This window comes from Lethenteron reissneri, chromosome 55 (genome assembly GCF_015708825.2).
Source record: "Lethenteron reissneri isolate LAM-NWPU_2019-01 chromosome 55, ASM1570882v1, whole genome shotgun sequence".
Taxonomy (NCBI): Eukaryota; Metazoa; Chordata; class Hyperoartia; order Petromyzontiformes; family Petromyzontidae; genus Lethenteron; species Lethenteron reissneri.
Genome location: NC_083833.1, coordinates 8,492,743 through 8,512,571, shown reverse-complemented (window position 1 = coordinate 8,512,571; position 19,829 = coordinate 8,492,743).

Sequence of the window (19,829 nt, the reverse complement as noted above, 5' to 3'; positions counted from 1 at the left end):
GCGAAACAATTCGCCGAAGAGCGCAGCAACAACAACAAAACGTGGCGCAGCAGCAACGCGTGAACCGCGTGACGTAGCGGCGCTGTCGAAGTCGGCACGAGCGTGACGACACGACGCATCGTGACGACACAGCCCTGTCGCACGTGAAAACCCTGAGCGCGTGACGACACAATGCATTGGCACAGCGCGGGCCTGCTAACTCGAGGTGGCTCGCGTGCGGTTGGCAGGGCGGTGGCGGGCGCGGTGGTAACCCTCGCGGCTCCCCCGTAGCAAAAAAGGCACCCGGGTTCGATTCCCGACACACGGTGCCTTGGCGGAGTTTTGTGCGCCTCATGAACCCCGCGACCCGAGTTCGATTCCCGCTCGCGGCCACCAACACCGGTGACCATTATCTCACCGGTCCTGGGGCTTCCCCTCGGTCGATTTGGCCTGAAATGAGTACCTGGTGCGGTGTGTAAACATCGCCACTGGGAAGACAAAGGCGGCCGTGCGTGGTGTTGGCCACCCACCCCTTCGTGCGCCGTGCTGGCCCTCATAGGTGCTCGCTAACGGCACTTGGCGTGTAAACGTCATCGTTGGGAGAGACGAAGGCTGCCAGGCGTGTCGACGCTTTCTGTTGTACGTGGGGCGGTGGCGCAGAGCTTCGCGGTTCGCACCCAGCGGCCGCCCTGGTTAATAGCGCGCGGTGTCATAGCCGCCGCGACGATGGCAGGCGCCGTCCGCTGCGCTGAGGCCATTTGTGTGCCGGCGTGGCAGCAACTATTTTTTCTCCTCTTCCCAAACTGAGAAATTGCACCCCAGACGACTCCATTGGCATCGCGCACACGGCAGCACTTACCGCCCCCTCTCCACCCCCCACCGGCCAACTGATGCCCACCTTTAGCCGCACAAGGACAGCTGCCACTTGGGGGGGGGGGGTGTCCTTTTGTTGAGATGAGGGTTTGCCACACAACGCCACTCCTCGCGAACCCCCCGCCCCGCATCGCCACCACGCTCCGGCTTTGCCACCAATCGACTCCCCCCCACCCCCGCTCCAATCTCTCCCTTCCTGCTCCCCCACCCTCATTAGCTGGCATCTCAGAGTTGGTGGATCACCCGAGGATGGGAGTGGTATCAAATGATCGCTCGGTGCGTCCTGTTGCTCGTCCCCTGGCCGAAGCAATTTGCGGGGGACCTCCGCACGCGCCACCGGCCGCGTGGAACACGCGTGCACACACACGCGCGGAACACGTGTGTGCGCACGCGCGTGGAACACGTGCGTGCGCACGCGCGCTTGGAGATCTCAATGTTAATTTGAATCGGCGCCATTCACGCAGGCGGCGTTCATTTTACGAGCGTGTCACGTGGGACGTTTTTAACAATCATCGGGCGCGTGAAGCAGCGTGGAACGAGTTGATTTGAATGGGGCAGGAGTCGATTGGCGAAGGCGGAAACACGGAGCGTGGTGGTGGTGGTGATGGTGGGTGGCGAGAACTGGAGTTGGAGGGAAAGCATGTACGTGAGCGGTGGCGCAGCTGTTAGCGCACTGCGCCACGTGCTCGACAACCCGAGTTCGATTACCCGGTCATGGCCAATGTGACGACCAAATGCTCTCCACCCGCTATGAGAGGGCTTATTCAGGAAACAAATACTCTTACATACCGAGCCAGCGAAATTTTAAAAGCCCACGTTTGTTCGAGCGTCGATAATTATTGAGCGAATTAAAAATAAAAATAAAGTAAAATTTTTTATCTTCGAAAGCTATTGACGTCGGCCGGGGCCGATCGATAACTTTTTGGCGAACACGGCAAATAGTTGGGATTCGTGCTTTGGGGAAAGATGATGCGGCTCTGCACACGGCGCGGGCGCTCTGCACACGGCGCGGGGGCTCTGCACACGGTGTGACCCTAAGAGCTGTAAGCCCTCCTCCACCCGACCTGCTGACCCCATGCCTCTGCTGGAAAAAAAGCTTCGTGGTTCATCGGATTCCTGCAAGAGGGTACGAATAAAGATTCTGATGGTGACGTCCAACGAATGTTGGTCGTAGTTTTTGGTCCTTGTAATAAATTGACATCTTAAAAACTAAAATCCAAAGCTGCAGCGCCGTTCTGGAGGTGAGTCCTTTGGCTGAGCGTGGCTCTCAGGTAATTACATGATGGAGTCATTCGGTAAAGTCACGTAGATAGGTTCAAAGAAAATAACAAACATTCCTGCGGAGGGAGCTGGTAGGAACGTTAGGTTGCTCGGTCAATGGCCAGGGTCAACGGCGGCGTGGTGTATTCCGCAAATATGCCCGACTGTGAGGGCGGGCACAAGCCGGCGTGAGTAGGTTAAACGTTGAGTTTTAGAAGGGCACCACGGGGTGACCAGCCCCTCCCCACCCAGCCCCACCCTCCCTCCCCACCCCCTCCCCACCCCTTCCCTCCCCACCCAGCCCCTCCCACCCCACCCAGCCCCGCCCTGCACGACGGACGGACACAATAATCCCCGTGGGCTGGTGTAACCCAGGAGGTTCCTACCAGTAAAAACTACGACATTAATTGAGAAGGGAGTCATTTTAGAGCAGCCGCTGAGTGATGTCAGTCGAAATAAAATAATAATTAATAATCGGTTTTACATTTCCTAGTCAAAACGTCTAGATCATTAGAAATTACATCAGTCACTCAGATCTCTATCCCTTCTAGATCATCATTAGAATTTACATCAATCAATTAAATCTCGCATTCATAGATCATTAGAATGTACATCAATCACTCAGATCTCGCATTAATAGATCGTTAGAATTGACATCAATCACTCAGATCTCACATTAATAGATCATTAGAATTTACATCAGCCACTCAGATTTCGCATTAATAGATCATTAGAATTGACAGTCGCTCAGATCCCGCATTAATAGATCATTAGAATTGACATCAATCACTCAGATTTCACATTAATAGATCATTAGAATGTACATCAATCACTCAGATCTCGCATTAATAGATCGTTAGAATTGACATCAATCACTCAGATCTCACATTAATAGATCATTAGAATTTACATCAGCCACTCAGATCTCGCATTAATAGATCATTAGAATTGACAGTCGCTCAGATCCCGCATTAATAGATCATTAGAATTTACATCAGCCACTCAGATCTCGCATTAATAGATCATTAGAATTGACAGTCGCTCAGATCCCGCATTAATAGATCATTAGAATTCACATCAATCACTCAGATCTCACATTAATAGATCATTAGAATTGACATCATTCACTCAGATCCCGAATTAATAGATCATTAGAATTGACATCAGCCACTTAGATCTCGCATTAATAGATCATTAGAATTCACATCAATCACTCAGATCTCACATTAATAGATCGTTAGAATTGACATCAATCACTCAGATCTCACATTAATAGATCATTAGAGTTGACATCAATCACTCAGATCTCGCACTAATAGATCATTAGAATTGACATCAATCACTCAGATCTCGCATTAATAGATCATTAGAATTGACATCAATCGCTCAGATCTCACATTAATAGATCATTAGAATTGACATCAATCACTCAGATCTCGAATTAATAGATCATTAGAATTGACATCAATCACTCAGATCTCGCATTAATAGATCATTAGAATTGACATCAGCCACTCAGATCTCACATTAATAGATCATTAGAATTGACATCGGCCACTCAGATCTCGCATTAATAGATCATTAGAGTTGACATCAGTCACTCAGATCTCGAATTAATAGATCATTAGAATTGACATCAGTCACTCAGATCTCGCATTAATAGATCATTAGAGTTGACATCAGTCACTCAGATCTCGCATTAATAGATCATTAGAATTGACATCAATCACTCAGATCTCGAATTAATAGATCATTAGAATTGACATCAGTCACTCAGATCTCGCATTAATAGATCATTAGAATTGACATCAATCACTCAGATCTCGAATTAATAGATCATTAGAATTGACATCAGTCACTCAGATCTCGAATTAATAGATCATTAGAATTGACATCAATCACTCAGATCTCGAATTAATAGATCATTAGAATTGACATCAGCCACTCAGATCTCGAATTAATAGATCATTAGAATTGACATCAGTCACTCAGATCTCGCATTAATAGATCATTAGAATTGACATCAATCACTCAGATCTCGAATTAATAGATCATTAGAATTGACATCAGCCACTCAGATCTCACATTAATAGATCATTAGAATTGACATCAGCCACTCAGATCTCGCATTAATAGATCATTAGAATTGACATCAGCCACTCAGATCTCACATTAATAGATCATTAGAATTGACATCAGCCACTCAGATCTCGTATTAATAGATCATTAGAATTGACATCAGTCACTCAGATGTCACATTAATAGATCATTAGAATTGACATCAGCCACTCAGATCTCACACTAATAGATCATTAGAATTGACATCAGCCACTCAGATCTCGCATTAATAGATCATTAGAATTGACATCAGCCACTCAGATCTCACACTAATAGATCATTAGAATTGACATCAGCCACTCAGATCTCGCATTAATAGATCATTAGAATTGACATCAATCACTCAGATCTCACATTAATAGATCATTAGAATTGACATCAATCACTCAGATCTCGCATTAATAGATCATTAGAATTGACATCAGCCACTCAGATCTCGCATTAATAGATCATTAGAATTGACATCAATCACTCAGATCTCGCATTAATAGATCATTAGAATTGACATCAATCACTCAGATCTCACATTAATAGATCATTAGAATTGACATCAATCACTCAGATCTCGCATTAATAGATCATTAGAATTGACATCAATCACTCAGATCTCGCATTAATAGATCATTAGAATTGACATCAGCCACTCAGATCTCGCATTAATAGATCATTAGAATTGACATCAATCACTCAGATCTCGCATTAATAGATCATTAGAATTGACATCAATCACTCAGATCTCACATTAATAGATCATTAGAATTGACATCAATCACTCAGATCTCGCATTAATAGATCATTAGAATTGACATCAATCACTCAGATCTCACATTAATAGATCATTAGAATTGACATCAATCACTCAGATCTCACATTAATAGATCATTAGAATTGACATCAATCACTCAGATCTCACATTAATAGATCATTAGAATTGACATCAGTCACTCAGATCTCGCATTAATAGATCATTAGAATTGACAGTCGCTCAGATCCCGCATTAATAGATCATTAGAATTGACATCAATCACTCAGATCTCACATTAATAGATCATTAGAATTGACATCAATCACTCAGATCTCACATTAATAGATCATTAGAATTGACATCAGTCACTCAGATGTCGCATTAATAGATCATTAGAATTGACATCAGCCACTCAGATCTCGCATTAATAGATCATTTTGATTGATATCAATCACTCAAATTTCGCATTAATAGATCATTAGAATTGACATCAGCCACTCAGATCTCGCATTAATAGATCATTAGAATTGACATCAGCCACTCAGATCTCCCATTAATAGATCATTAGAATTGACATCAATCACTCAGATCTCACATTAATAGATCATTAGAATTGACATCAATCACTCAGATCTCACATTAATAGATCATTAGAATTGACATCAATCACTCAGATCTCACATTAATAGATCATTAGAATTGACATCAATCACTCAGATCTCACATTAATAGATCATTAGAATTGACATCAGCCACTCAGATCTCGAATTAATAGATCATTAGAATTGACATCAGCCACTCAGATCTCACATTAATAGATCATTAGAATTGACATCAATCACTCAGATCTCACATTAATAGATCATTAGAATTGACATCAATCACTCAGATCTCACATTAATAGATCATTAGAATTGACATCAGCCACTCAGATCTCGCATTAATAGATCATTATGATTGACATCAGCCACTCAGATCTCGCATTAATAGATCATTATAATTGACATCAGCCGCAGCTGTTCACTGGAATCGTCAAATCACCCGTAACGCGACTCCGATCTTGTCGGATCTCGGAAGCTAAGCAGATGTTGAGCCTGGACAGCGGCCTTGGATGGGCGACTAACGTTCATCACAGGTGCTATAGGCAGTCGCAGTGCAGCTACGTGGTGGGCAGTGTAGCCGACTCCGGACTGTTTCTAAGCTCCCCGCCTTCACCAAGCCTGCTCTGACCAACGTGGTGAAGTATGGTCAAACCCCCCCCCCCCCCACAACCTACACGGCGAAGGGAGGCCATCATCCAGCAGTGGATTTGACATAAAGGCTGCTTGCACACAAGTACGCACGTCGATACATGACTTCTGTTCGCCCCAGTGAATGTAGCGAGCGTATAGAACGAGTGAGCATGGTGCAGTACACATCAAGTCGAGTCGATGGGTAACTGGGTGAGAACTCGAGAGAACATGGGGTAGAAGAAGACTCATTGGCAAGAGTGAGTGGGCGAGTGAGTGGATGGGTGACTGTGTGGGTGAGTGATTGAATTAACGAGTGGGTGGGTGAGTGGGTGGGTGAGTGATTGAATTAACGAGTGGTGGGTGAGTGAATTAACGGGTGGGTGAGTGATTGAATTAACGAGTGGGTGGGTGAAGATATGCGTGAGTTTGTGGGTGAGTGAGTGAATTAACGAGTGGGTGGGTGAAGAAATGCGTGAGTTTGTGGGTGAGTGATTGAATTAACGAGTGGGTGGGTGAATAAATGCGTGAGTTTGTGGGTGAGTGATTGAATTAACGAGTGGGTGGGTGAATAAATGCGTGAGTTTGTGGGTGAGTGAGTGAATTAACGAGTGGGTGGGTGAAGAAATGCGCGAGTTTGTGGGTGAGTGAGTGAATTAACGATTGGGTGGGTGAGTGAATTCACGAGTGTGTGGGTGAATAAATGCGTGAGTTTGTGGGTGAGTGAGTGAATTAACGAGTGGGTGGGTGAGTGAGTGTGTGGGTGGGTGAGTGAATTCACGAGTGGGTGGATGAGTGAGTGTGTGGGTGAGTGAATTAACGAGTGGGTTGATGAATAAATGCGCGAGTTTGTGAGTGAGTGAATTAGCCAGTAGGTGGGTGAGTGAGTGTGTGGGTGGGTGAGTGAATGAATGCGTGGGTGCGTGGGTGAGTGAGTGAATGCGTGGGTGAGTGAGTGACTGCGTGAGTGAGATGGTGAATGATGAGTCATTTCTCTGGTGTGTGTGTGTCTACACGAGGAGGATCGAAGTCACATTTCCAGGGGTGAGTGACCTGGGGCCACCAAAATAAAAACAAAGTCGGAGCAGAAATCGGAGCACGAGCATCAATTATCGTTCAAGAATACATTCCCCTTAACATGTGCGTGCGTGTGTACACGTGTGTGTATGTGTGTGTACACGTGTGTGTGTGTACACACACGTGTTCACACACACACACACGTGTACACGCACGTGTTCACACACACACGTGTTCACACACACACGTGTTCACACACACACGTGTACACACACACGTGTACACGCGCACACGTGTACACGCACACACGTGCACACGTGTACACGGCACACGTGTACACGCACACGTGTTCACACACACGTGTACGCGCGCACACGTGTACACACGCACACACGTGTACACACACGTGTACACACGCACACACGTGTACACACACACACGTGTACACACACGTGTACACGCGCACACGTGTTCACACACACACGTGTACACACACGTGTACACACACATGTACACACACACACGTGTACACACACATACGTGTACACACGCACACGTGTACACACACGTATACACACACGTGCACACACACACGTGTACACACGTGCGCGTGGACTCGAACCCCTGACGTGGGATGGTGGGGGGTGGACGCTGTGGGGGGGGGTCAGGTGGGGGTTGGAGAGGGGGCACCCCAATAGGATCCATTCCCAGTGAGATGACAGAAGAGAGAGAGATGGAGCGAGATGGGAGATGGAAGGGGTGGTGCAGATGAGATGGGAGATGCAGCGAGGTGAGAAATAGAAGGGGGGGGGGGTGCAGATGAGACAGAGATGTAGACATGACACGTGTACGTAGCAATGAGACGCATTCATTGGCTGTACATGTTAATGATCTCTTAATGAGGATCTGAATTGGACCTGATCTTCAATTCAACCCCTGTGTTGTTTCACAAAGACAAAGAGATCCCCTGTGTGAAGGCCGGTACGGCACACGAGGGGGTGGGTGGCCAACACCACGCCCGACCGCCTTTGTCTCCCCAGTGCAGATGTTTACTACACACCGCACCAGGTACTCGTTTGAGGTTTCCCACGCGCACACAACTGCGCTCCTTGGGGGGCCACCACGCTGTTGCTGAATGATCTTACCCAGAGAGACCCCTACTGGGGGTAAGGGATGCAGGGGGGTAGAATGGGGGGTTACGTCGAGGGGTTCGGGGTGTGAGGGGGTGTTTTGTAATCTGGGTCAGGATTTAATAACAGCAGCAGCAGCAGCAATAGCAGCAGTAGCAACATCAGTAGCATTCTCTTAGGTTTTTTTCGGTAAAGTCACGTAGGTAAAAAATAAAAATAATAAAAGTAATAATAGAAAAAAAATATAAAAAATTGTGCTTTATTATTTTATTTATTTCTATTATTACTTTTATTAATTTTAAATTTTACCTACGTGACTTTACCGAAAAAACCCAAGAGTATGAATTATTGCAGTCACGAAAGCTTCAAATCTAGAATCAGTTGCATTAGCAGCAGCGGTGATAGCAACATCAGTAGCAGCAGTAGCAACATCAGTAGCATTAGCAGCAGCAATGATAGCAACATCAGTAGCAGCAGTAGCAACATCAGTTGCATTTGCAGCAGCAGTGATAGCAACATCAGTAGCAGCAGTAGCAACATCAGTAGCATTAGCAGTGGCAATGATAGCAACATCAGTAGCAGCAGTAGCAACATCAGTAGCATTAGCAGTGGCAATGATAGCAACATCAGTAGCAACAGTAGCAACATCAGTTGCTTGAGCAGCAGCAGTCACTGGAACATCACTAGCAGGAGCAGTAACAACATCGGTAGCATTAGCAGAAGCAGTGATAGCAACATCAGTAGCAGCAAGAGCAGTTGTAGCAGCAGGAGTAAGAGCAGCAGCAGCAGCACTAGTAGTAGTATTATCAGCAGCAGCAGCAGGAGCAGCAGGCAGCAATAGCTGCAGCATTATCAGCAGTTAGCAGCAGCGAAAATAAATATTTGCATCAGTAACAATCGCAGCAACAGCGGTCTGCATCGTGAACATCATCAGCAGCATCCATCATCATCATCAGCCACATCGTTGATAATTAGCGACATCAACAACGACAATTATCAGCAACAGCAGGCACCATCATCAGCAGGAACCATCAGCAGCAGCATCAACCAGCATCATCAGCATTATCAACATCAACAGAATCATCATCAGCATTATCAACATCAGCAGAATCATCATCAGCATTATCAACATCAGCAGCAGCATCATCAGCATCAGCAGAATAAATCATCAGCAACATAAATTATACTAATCATCAGCAACAACAGACATTGTTATCAGCATCATCAATACCATCAACAGGAGGCATGTCAACCACGAGCATCATGATCATGAAAAGCGTCGATTATTACCAACAGCAGGATCAGCCGTCACGATCATCATCTTCATCATCAGCAGTAACATAAACCATCATCACATTTGTTTTTATCAACATCATCTCTATCATCAACCATCATCACCATCATCTCCATAAGCAACAGCATCGATCATGAACAGCAGCAGCATCAATCATCACTAGCTTCACCAGCAGTAGCAGCATCATCATCATCAGCAGCACCGACATCAACCATCATCACGATTGTTGATAATTAACAGCATCTCCATCATCAACCATCATCAGCAGTAGCAGCATCATCATCAGCAGCACTGACATCAACCATCATCACGATTGTTGATAATTAACAGCATCTCCATCATCATCAACCATCATCATCAGTAGCAGCATCTTCATCATCAGCAGCACTGACATCAACCATCATCACAATTGTTTATAATTAACAGCATCTCCATCATCAACCATCATCATCAGTAGCAGCATCTTCATCATCAGCAGCACTGACATCAACCATCATCACAATTGTTTATAATTAACAGCATCTCCATCATCAACCATCATCATCAGTAGCAGCATCTTCATCATCAGCAGCACTGACATCAACCATCATCACAATTGTTTATAATTAACAGCATCTCCATCATCATCAACCATCATCATCAGTAGCATCATCATCATCATCAGCAGCACTGACATCAACCATCATCACGATTGTTGATAATTAACAGCATCTCCATCATCAACCATCATCATCAGTAGCAGCATCATCTTCATCATCAGCAGCACTGACATCAACCATCATCACGATTGTTGATAATTAACAGCATCTCCATCATCAACCATCATCAGCAGTAGCAGCATCTTCATCATCAGCAGCACTGACATCAACCATCATCACGATTGTTGATAATTAACAGCATCTCCATCATCAACCATCATCATCAGTAGCAGCATCATCTTCATCATCAGCAGCACTGACATCAACCATCATCACGATTGTTGATAATTAACAGCATCTCCATCATCAACCATCATCAGCAGTAGCAGCATCTTCATCATCAGCAGCACTGACATCAACCATCATCACGATTGTTGATAATTAACAGCATCTCCATCATCAACCATCATCATCAGTAGCAGCATCATCTTCATCATCAGCAGCACTGACATCAACCATCATCACGATTGTTGATAATTAACAGCATCTCCATCATCAACCATCATCAGCATCGAACATCATCATCATCATCAGCAGCAGCATCAGCCCCCCCCCTTCCCCCCTCTCTCCCCCCACCCTCCCCCCCTTCCCCCGCCCCTCCCCCCGCCCGTCTCGGCAGAGGCGAGAGACACGCAGCGACTCCTGCACTCGCGAGCGATTCCCTCTCTCCCCTCTCTCTCTCTCTCCGGACCCCCGATACACAAGGACCCCCCTTCCACCCCCCCATCATTCCAACTCCATCAGCTCGGGGACCCCCTTCACCAGCCCCCTCTTCGACAAACCCAGGGGGGGGGACCGATATCCCCTTCGTTCATTCCTTCTCTGCAGCTCGTTTCAAATCCGTCTACCCACCACAACCAGCACCACCACCACGACCCCCTTTCTCTCCACGTAAACCTTTCTTGGATCGTCCGCGGACCCCCCCATTTCCTCGCTTTGTTCAAGGAAGCAGGGACCCCCCCCCCCACCACCACCACCGCTCTCCACCCCTTGCCACCCCCTTTGCTCTGCTCGGGATCTGTGTTGCACGCGCGCGGGCGCGTGCGCGCGCTGCGTCGGGGACCCCCCCTTTTGGAGGAGGTCGCCACGAACCGCGTGGACTGCGCGTCGCTCTGCGTCGACACCTCCGCTCGCCACAGACGCACTCGCGAGGTGAGCCGATCGTGGGGGGCCACAGCGTTGGCAGAGGGGGTCGGTGTCGAGGCAAGGGGGGGGGAGATCGAGAGGGGGCGCTTGGAAGGGGGGGGGGGGGTAGAGCTGACACCGTGGGGGTTTGCTCACCTGAAGGGGATGCAGAGGGGGGGGTGGAGTTAAGGGGAACGGAGAGACGGGGGCGGGCGGGCTTGTGACTCGTCGTACACCTGTGTGAGTGAGTGGTGAGTGTGTCCCTGTCGTCTCCGTGGGTCTTCATATCCGTGTGTCTTCGTGTGTCTCCGTCTGTCTTCGTGGGTCTCCGTGTGTCTTTGTGTGTATCCGCGGGTGTCCATGGGTCTCCGTGTGTCTCCGTGGGTGTCTGTGTGTCTCTGTGGGTCTTCGTGTGTCTCCGTGTGTCTCCGTGTGTCTTTGTGTGTCTTTGTGTGTATCCGTGGGTGTCCGTGGGTCTCCGTGTGTCTTCGTGTGTCTTCGTGGGTCTCCGTGTGTCTTCGTGTGTCTCTGTGGGTCTTCGTGTGTCTCCGTGTGTCTTCGTGTGTCTCCGTGTGTCTCCGTGGGTCCGTGTGTCTTCGTGGGTCTCCGTGTGTCTCCGTGTGTCTTCGTGTGTCTCCGTGTGTCTCCGTGTGTCTTCGTGTGTCTCCGTGGATCTTCGTCTGTCTCCGTGTGTCTTCGTGTGTCTCCGTGGGTATCTGTGTGTCTCAGTGTGTATCCGTGTGTCTCCGTGGGTCTCCGTGTGTCTTCGTGTGTCTCCGTGGGTATCTGTGTGTCTCCGTGTGTCTCCGTGTGTCTCCGTGGGTCTCCGTGTGTCTTCGTGTGTCTTTGTGTGTCTTCGTGTGTCTCCGTGTGTCTTCGTGTGTCTCTGTGTGTCTCCGTGTGTCTTCGTGGGTCTCCGTGGGTCTCCGTCTGTCTCCGTGGGTCTCCGTGTGTCTCCGTGTCGTCTCCGTGTGTCTCCGTGGGTCTCCGTGTGTCTCCGTCTGTCTTCGTGGGTCTCCGTGTGTCTCCGTGTGTCTCCGTCTGTCTCCGTGTGATTCCGTGGGTCTCCGTGTGTCTTCGTGGGTCTCCGTGTGTCTCCGTGTGTCTTCGTGTGTCTTCGTGGGTCTCCGTGTGTCTCCGTGGGTCGCCGTGTGTCTTCGTGTGTCTGGGCATCTCCGCGCGTCTTTATATGTCTTTGGGTATCTTTATGTCTCCGTGTGTGTCTGTGTGTCTCCGTGTGTGTCTGTGTGTCTCCGTGTGTGTCTGTGTGTCTCCGTGTATGGCTGTGTGTCTCCTTGTGTGTTTCCGTTTGTCTGTGTGTCTCCGTGTAGCAGTGGGTATCCGTGTGTCCGTCTATCATTGTGTCTCCGTGTGTCTGTGTATCTCCGTGTCTCTGTGTGTCCATATATTTGTGTGTCCGTGTGTCCTGTGTCTCTCTCTCTCTCTGTCTCCACGAGGCTCCGTATTCTACTCCATGTCTCCGTATTTGTCTTCATGAGTGCCTCGGTGTCTCCGTGCGTGTCTCTGTGTGTCTCCGTGTCTTCATGAGTGCCTCTGTGTCTCCGTGTCTTCGTGCGTGTCTCTGTGTGTCTCCGTGTCTTCACGTATCTCCGTGTCTTCATGAGTGCCTCTGTGTCTCCGTGTCTTCGTCCGTGTCTCTGTGTGTCTCCGTGTCTTCACGTGTCTCCGTCTCTTCATGAGTGCCTCTGTGTCTCCGTGTCTTCGTGCGTGTCTCTGTGTGTCTCCGTGTCTTCACGTGTCTCCGTGTCTTCATGCGTGTCTCTGTGTGTCTCCGTGTCTTCGTGCGTGTCTCTGTGTGTCTCCGTGTCTTCACGTGTCTCCGTGTCTTCATGCGTGTCTCTGTGTGTCTCCGTGTCTTCATGAGGCTCTTTCTGCGTTCGTGTGAACGTTTCCCTGTTGCTGTCTCCACACAAGTGTGCCTCTGTGCGTTTCGTCATGTCTTCGTGTGTGTGTGTCTCTCTCAGTTTCTCCCCCGCGTGTCTCTGTCTCTCCCTGTGTCTCTAAGCGTATCTCAGTGTCTCCGTGTCGCTCTGTGTCTTCGTGCGTGTCCTTCTGTGTCTCTAAGAGTCCCTCTCTGTCTCCGTGTGTCTCTGCCTGTGTATCCGTGTCTCTCTCAGTCTCTCTGTCTCCGTGTGTATCTCTGTGTCTCTCTCTGTGTCTCCGTGTTTCTCTCCCTGTCTCCCTGTGTCTCTGTGTCTCCGTGTGTCTCTCCCTGTTTCCCTGTGTGTTTCTGCCTCTGCCTACGTCTCACTGTGTCTCCCTGTGTGTCTCTCAGTGTCTCCGTGTCTTTATATGTGTCCCTGTGTGTATCTGTGTCTCCCTGTGTATCTCTCCGTGTATTCGTGAGCATCTCTGTGGGATCGTGAGTGTCTCCGCGTCTCCACGAGTCCGCGTACAATCTTGATGTCTCTTTCTCTGTGTCTCCGTGTTGTTATTCCATCCGTGTCACTGTCTCCGTGTGCCTGTTGGTCAGTGAGGAGCGGTGGCGCAGCGTCTCGCCTAGATCGGCTCTGTCTTAAATGAGTAACCCGGTGCGGTGTGTAAACATCGCCACTGGGGAGACAAAGGCGGTCGGGCGTGGTGCTGGCCACCCACCCCCTCGTGTGCCACAGTGCCGGTAGCCTTCACAGGTGCCGCTCGCTAACAGCACTTGCCCCGACAGCCTGTGAAGGCTACACGGGGGATCTTTGTTGATCAGTGTTGTCGCGTCTTCTTCTCTGGGGACCTCCTGGGTGTCTCTCGTTCATTCTCTTGCTGGGTTACGGCTCCGTGTCTCCGTGAGTGTCTCCGTGCGTGTCTCCGTGATTGTCTCGGTGTTTCCGTCTCTCTGTGAGTGTCTCCGTGAGTGTCTTACTCTGTGAGTGTCTCCGCGATTGTCTCAGTTACTCCTTGGATGTCTACGTGAGTGTATCCGTGTCTCTGTGAGTGTCTCCGTGTCTCCCCGAGTGTCTCTGTGTCTCCGCTGTCTCCTGTCTCTATGCGCGTTGCGTCTCCTTGTCTCTCCATTGCGTGTCTCTCTGGCAATGTGTGTGTGTCTGTCGATGTGTGTGTGTGTCTCTGTCTTTGTGTGTGTCTGTCGATGTGTGTGTGTCTGTCAATGTGTGTGTGTGTTTTCATGTGTGTGTCTCTGTCAATGTGTGTGTGTGTCTGTCAATGTGTGTGTGTCTTCATGTGTGTGTCTCTGTCAATGTGTGTGTGTCTGTCAATGTGTGTGTGTGTCTTCATGTGTGTGTCTCTGGCAATATGTGTGTGTCTGTCAATGTGTGTGTGTCTGTCAATGTGTGTGTGTCTGTCAATGTGTGTACGTGTGTGTGCCTCTTTTATGTGGAGCGGTGGTGGAGCGGCTGCGCTATTAATCCGGAGAACCGAGTTCGATTCACGGCCACCAACACCAATGACGATTATCTGATCCGGTCCTGGGCCTCCCCTAGGTCGACTCAGCCTCAAACGAGTAGACGATGCGGTGTGTAAACGACGCCACTGGGGAGACAAAGGCGGCCGGGCGTGGTGCCGCCTCGCGTGCCGTGCCGGCCTTCGTAGGTGCTCGCTATAAGCACTTGTTGAGACTATACGGGGGATCTTTGTGTGTGTGTAGTTTTATGCGTGCGCGTATCTGTTTGTGTGTACACGTGGGGTGTGTACGCGTGTACGTGTTAGTGTGTGTGTGTTCATGTGTATGCGTGAGTGTGTGTACGTGTGTATATGCTAGTGTGTGTGAATGTGTGTACATGTTAGTGTGTGTGTTCATGTGTATGTGTCAGTGTGTGTACATGTTAGTGTGTGTGTTTATGTGTGTAAGTGTGTACGTGTTAGTGTGTGTGAAGGTGTGAGTGTGTGTACATGTCAGTGTGTGTGTATATGCCAGTCTGTGTGTGTGAGTGTGTGTATATGTCAGTGTGTGTGTATATGTCAGTGTGTATGTGAGTGTGTGTACATGTTAGTGCGTGTGTACGTGTGTTTAGGTGTATTTGTGAGTGTGTGTACATGTCAGTGTGTGTGTACACGTGTGTATGTGTGAGTGTGTGTACATGTTAGTGTGTATGTACACGTGTGTGTACGTGTGTGTTTATGTGTATGTGTGAGTGTGTGTACATGTTAGTGTGTGTGTGTACACGTGTGTGTACGTGTGAGTGTGTGTACATGTTAGTGTGTGTGTACGTGTGTTTAGGTGTATTTGTGAGTGTGTGTACATGTCAGTGTGTGTGTACACGTGTGTATGTGTGAGTGTGTGTACATGTTAGTGTGTATGTACACGTGTGTGTACGTGTGTGTTTATGTGTATGTGTGAGTGTGTGTACATGTTAGTGTGTGTGTACACGTGTGTGTACGTGTGAGTGTGTGTATATGTCAGTGTGTGTGTGCGTGCGTGTCCGTGTGTAACAACGAGCGGATCGCCGGGAGAGACGGCACAGGTAGTGCCTCTGTCGGTCACAGCAGTCAACGCGTACCATCTGGGTCTATCCCGTGACTTTGTATACCTAGCCTGGCACAGCAGTCAACCCGTATCACCTGGGTCTCTCCCGTGACTTTGTGCACTTAGCCTGGCACAGCAGTCAACCCGTACCACCTGGGTCTCTCCCGTGACCTCCTGCACCTAGCCTGGCACAGCAGTCAACTCGTACCACCTGGGTCTCTCCCGTGACCTCCTGCACCTAGCCTGGCACAGCAGTCAACCCGTACTACCTGGGTCTCTCTCGTGACCTCCTGCACCTAGCCTGGCACAGCAGTCAACCAGTACCACCTGGGTCTCCCGTGACCTCCTGCACCTAGCCTGGCACAGCAGTCAACCCGTACCACCTGGGTCTCTCCCGGGACTTTGTGCACCTAGCCTGGCACAGCAGTCAACCCGTACCACCTGGGTCTCTCCCGGGACTTTGTGTACCTAGCCTGGCACAGCAGTCAACCCGTACCACCTGGGTCTCTCCCGTGACTTTGTGTACCTAGCCTGGCACACCAGTCAACCCGTACCACCTGGGTCTCCCGTGACTTTGTGTACCTAGCCTGGCACATCAGTCAACCCGTACCACCTGGGTCTCTCCCGTGACTTTGTGCACCTAGCCTGGCACAGCAGTCAACCCGTACCACCTGGGTCTCTCCCGTGACTTTGTGCACCTAGCCTGGCACAGCAGTCAACCCGTACCATCTGGGTCTATCCCGTGACTTTGTGTACCTAGCCTGGCACAGCAGTCAACCCGTACCACCTGGGTCTCTCCCGTGACCTCCTGCACCTAGCCTGGCACAGCCGTCAACCCGTACCACCTGGGTCTCTCCCGTGACCTCCTGCACCTAGCCTGGCACAGCCGTCAACCCGTACCACCTGGGTCTCTCCCGTGACCTCCTGCACCTAGCCTGGCACAGCAGTCAACTCGTACCACCTGGGTCTATCCCGTGACCTCCTGCACCTAGCCTGGCACAGCAGTCAACCCGTACCACCTGGGTCTCTCCCGTGACCTCCTGCACCTAGCCTGGCACAGCAGTCAACCCGTACCACCTGGGTCTCTCCCGTGACCTCCTGCACCTAGCCTGGCACAGCAGTCAACTCGTACCACCTGGGTCTCTCCCGTGACCTCCTGCACCTAGCCTGGCACAGCAGTCAACCCGTACTACCTGGGTCTCTCTCGTGACCTCCTGCACCTAGCCTGGCACAGCAGTCAACCAGTACCACCTGGGTCTCCCGTGACCTCCTGCACCTAGCCTGGCACAGCAGTCAACTCGTACCACCTGGGTCTCTCCCGTGACCTCCTGCACCTAGCCTGGCACAGCAGTCAACCCGTACCACCTGGGTCTCTCCCGGGACTTTGTGTACCTAGCCTGGCACAGCAGTCAACCCGTACCACCTGGGTCTCTCCCGTGACTTTGTGTACCTAGCCTGGCATACCAGTCAACCCGTACCACCTGGGTCTCACGTGACTTTGTGTACCTAGCCTGGCACAGCAGTCAACCCGTACCACCTGGGTCTCTCCCGTGACTTTGTGCACCTAGCCTGGCACAGCAGTCAACCCGTACCACCTGGGTCTCTCCCGTGACTTTGTGCACCTAGCCTGGCACAGCAGTCAACCCGTACCATCTGGGTCTATCCCGTGACTTTGTGTACCTAGCCTGGCACAGCAGTCAACCCGTACCACCTGGGTCTCTCCCGTGACTTTGTGCACCTAGCCTGGCACAGCAGTCAACCCGTACCACCTGGGTCTCTCCCGTGACCTCCTGCACCTAGCCTGGCACAGCAGTCAACTCGTACCACCTGGGTCTCTCCCGTGACCTCCTGCACCTAGCCTGGCACAGCAGTCAACCCGTACTACCTGGGTCTCTCTCGTGACCTCCTGCACCTAGCCTGGCACAGCAGTCAACCAGTACCACCTGGGTCTCCCGTGACCTCCTGCACCTAGCCTGGCACAGCAGTCAACCCGTACCACCTGGGTCTCTCCCGGGACTTTGTGCACCTAGCCTGGCACAGCAGTCAACCCGTACCACCTGGGTCTCTCCCGGGACTTTGTGTACCTAGCCTGGCACAGCAGTCAACCCGTACCACCTGGGTCTCTCCCGTGACTTTGTGTACCTAGCCTGGCATACCAGTCAACCCGTACCACCTGGGTCTCCCGTGACTTTGTGTACCTAGCCTGGCACAGCAGTCAACCCGTACCACCTGGGTCTCTCCCGTGACTTTGTGCACCTAGCCTGGCACAGCAGTCAACCCGTACCACCTGGGTCTCTCCCGTGACTTTGTGCACCTAGCCTGGCACAGCAGTCAACCCGTACCATCTGGGTCTATCCCGTGACTTTGTGTACCTAGCCTGGCACAGCAGTCAACCCGTACCACCTGGGTCTCTCCCGTGACCTCCTGCACCTAGCCTGGCACAGCCGTCAACCCGTACCACCTGGGTCTCTCCCGTGACCTCCTGCACCTAGCCTGGCACAGCCGTCAACCCGTACCACCTGGGTCTCTCCCGTGACCTCCTGCACCTAGCCTGGCACAGCAGTCAACTCGTACCACCTGGGTCTATCCCGTGACCTCCTGCACCTAGCCTGGCACAGCAGTCAACCCGTACCACCTGGGTCTCTCCCGTGACCTCCTGCACCTAGCCTGGCACAGCAGTCAACCCGTACCACCTGGGTCTCTCCCGTGACCTCCTGCACCTAGCCTGGCACAGCAGTCAACTCGTACCACCTGGGTCTGTCCCGTGATCTCCTGCACCTAGCCTGGCACAGCAGTCAACTCGTACCACCTGGGTCTGTCCCGTGACCTCCTGCACTTAGCCTGGCACAGCAGTCAACCCGTACCACCTGGGTCTATCCCGTGACCTCTTGCACCTAGCCTGGCACAGCAGTCAACCCGTACCACCTGGGTCTCTCCCGTGACCTCCTGAACCTAGCCTGGCACAGCAGTCAACCCGTACCATCTGGGTCTATCCCGTGACTTTGTGTACCTAGCCTGGCACAGCAGTCAACCCGTACCACCTGGGTCTCTCCCGTGACTTTGCGCACCTAGCCTGGCACAAGCGCTGTGGTGACGTCACGGCCACCTGTTGCTGTGTGTGTTTATGTGTTCGTGTGTGGTGTTTATGAGTGTTTGTGTGTAGGAGTAGCAGCAGTAGTATGATTTGTGTGTGTGTGCCATACGCGTGGGTGTTTATGTTTTTATCAAATACTGTATTCAGTGCAGGGAGCGGTGGCGCCGCGGTTAGCGCATTGCTCCGCGAACCCGTCAAAGAGCCGAGTTCGATTCTAAATCGGCTCGCATCTAAACCGGAACTGGGCCTCCCTCCTGTAGGTCGACTCAGCCTTAATTTACTACCTGCTGCTCTGTGTAAGCATCGTCACTGGGGAGACAAAGGCGGCCGGGCATGGTTGCTGGCCCACCCACCCCCTCGTGTGCCGTGCCGGCCTTCATAGGTAACAGCACTTGTCCTAACAGTGTATTCAGGCTACGCGGGGGATCTTTGTCTTTGTTGCGTGTGTGTGTGTTCCTCTGTCTCACGTGTTGCCCCCCGCTAATCCCCCCCCCTCCCCGTGCTTGTACCCGGCCGCCTTTGTCTCCCTCCCTCGCGACGCGCCGCGCACTTTAAACTCATACAAGATTCGGGGACACATACACCTCCCGTGGGAAGGAGGTGGGGGGGAGTGGGGGGAGGGGGGGGGGGAAGTGGGGGGGGGTGAGAGGTGGGGAGGGAGGGAGGAGTGAGAGGTGGGGAGGGAGGGGGCGGTGAGAATTGGGGGGTGATAGTGCGGAGTGGGGGGGGGGGGGTGTGAGAGCGGGGGGAGGGGGTGAGAATTGGGGGGTGATGGTGGGGAGTAGGGGGTGAGAGGGGGGAGAGAGTGGGGGGGTGGTAGTGGGGAGTGGGA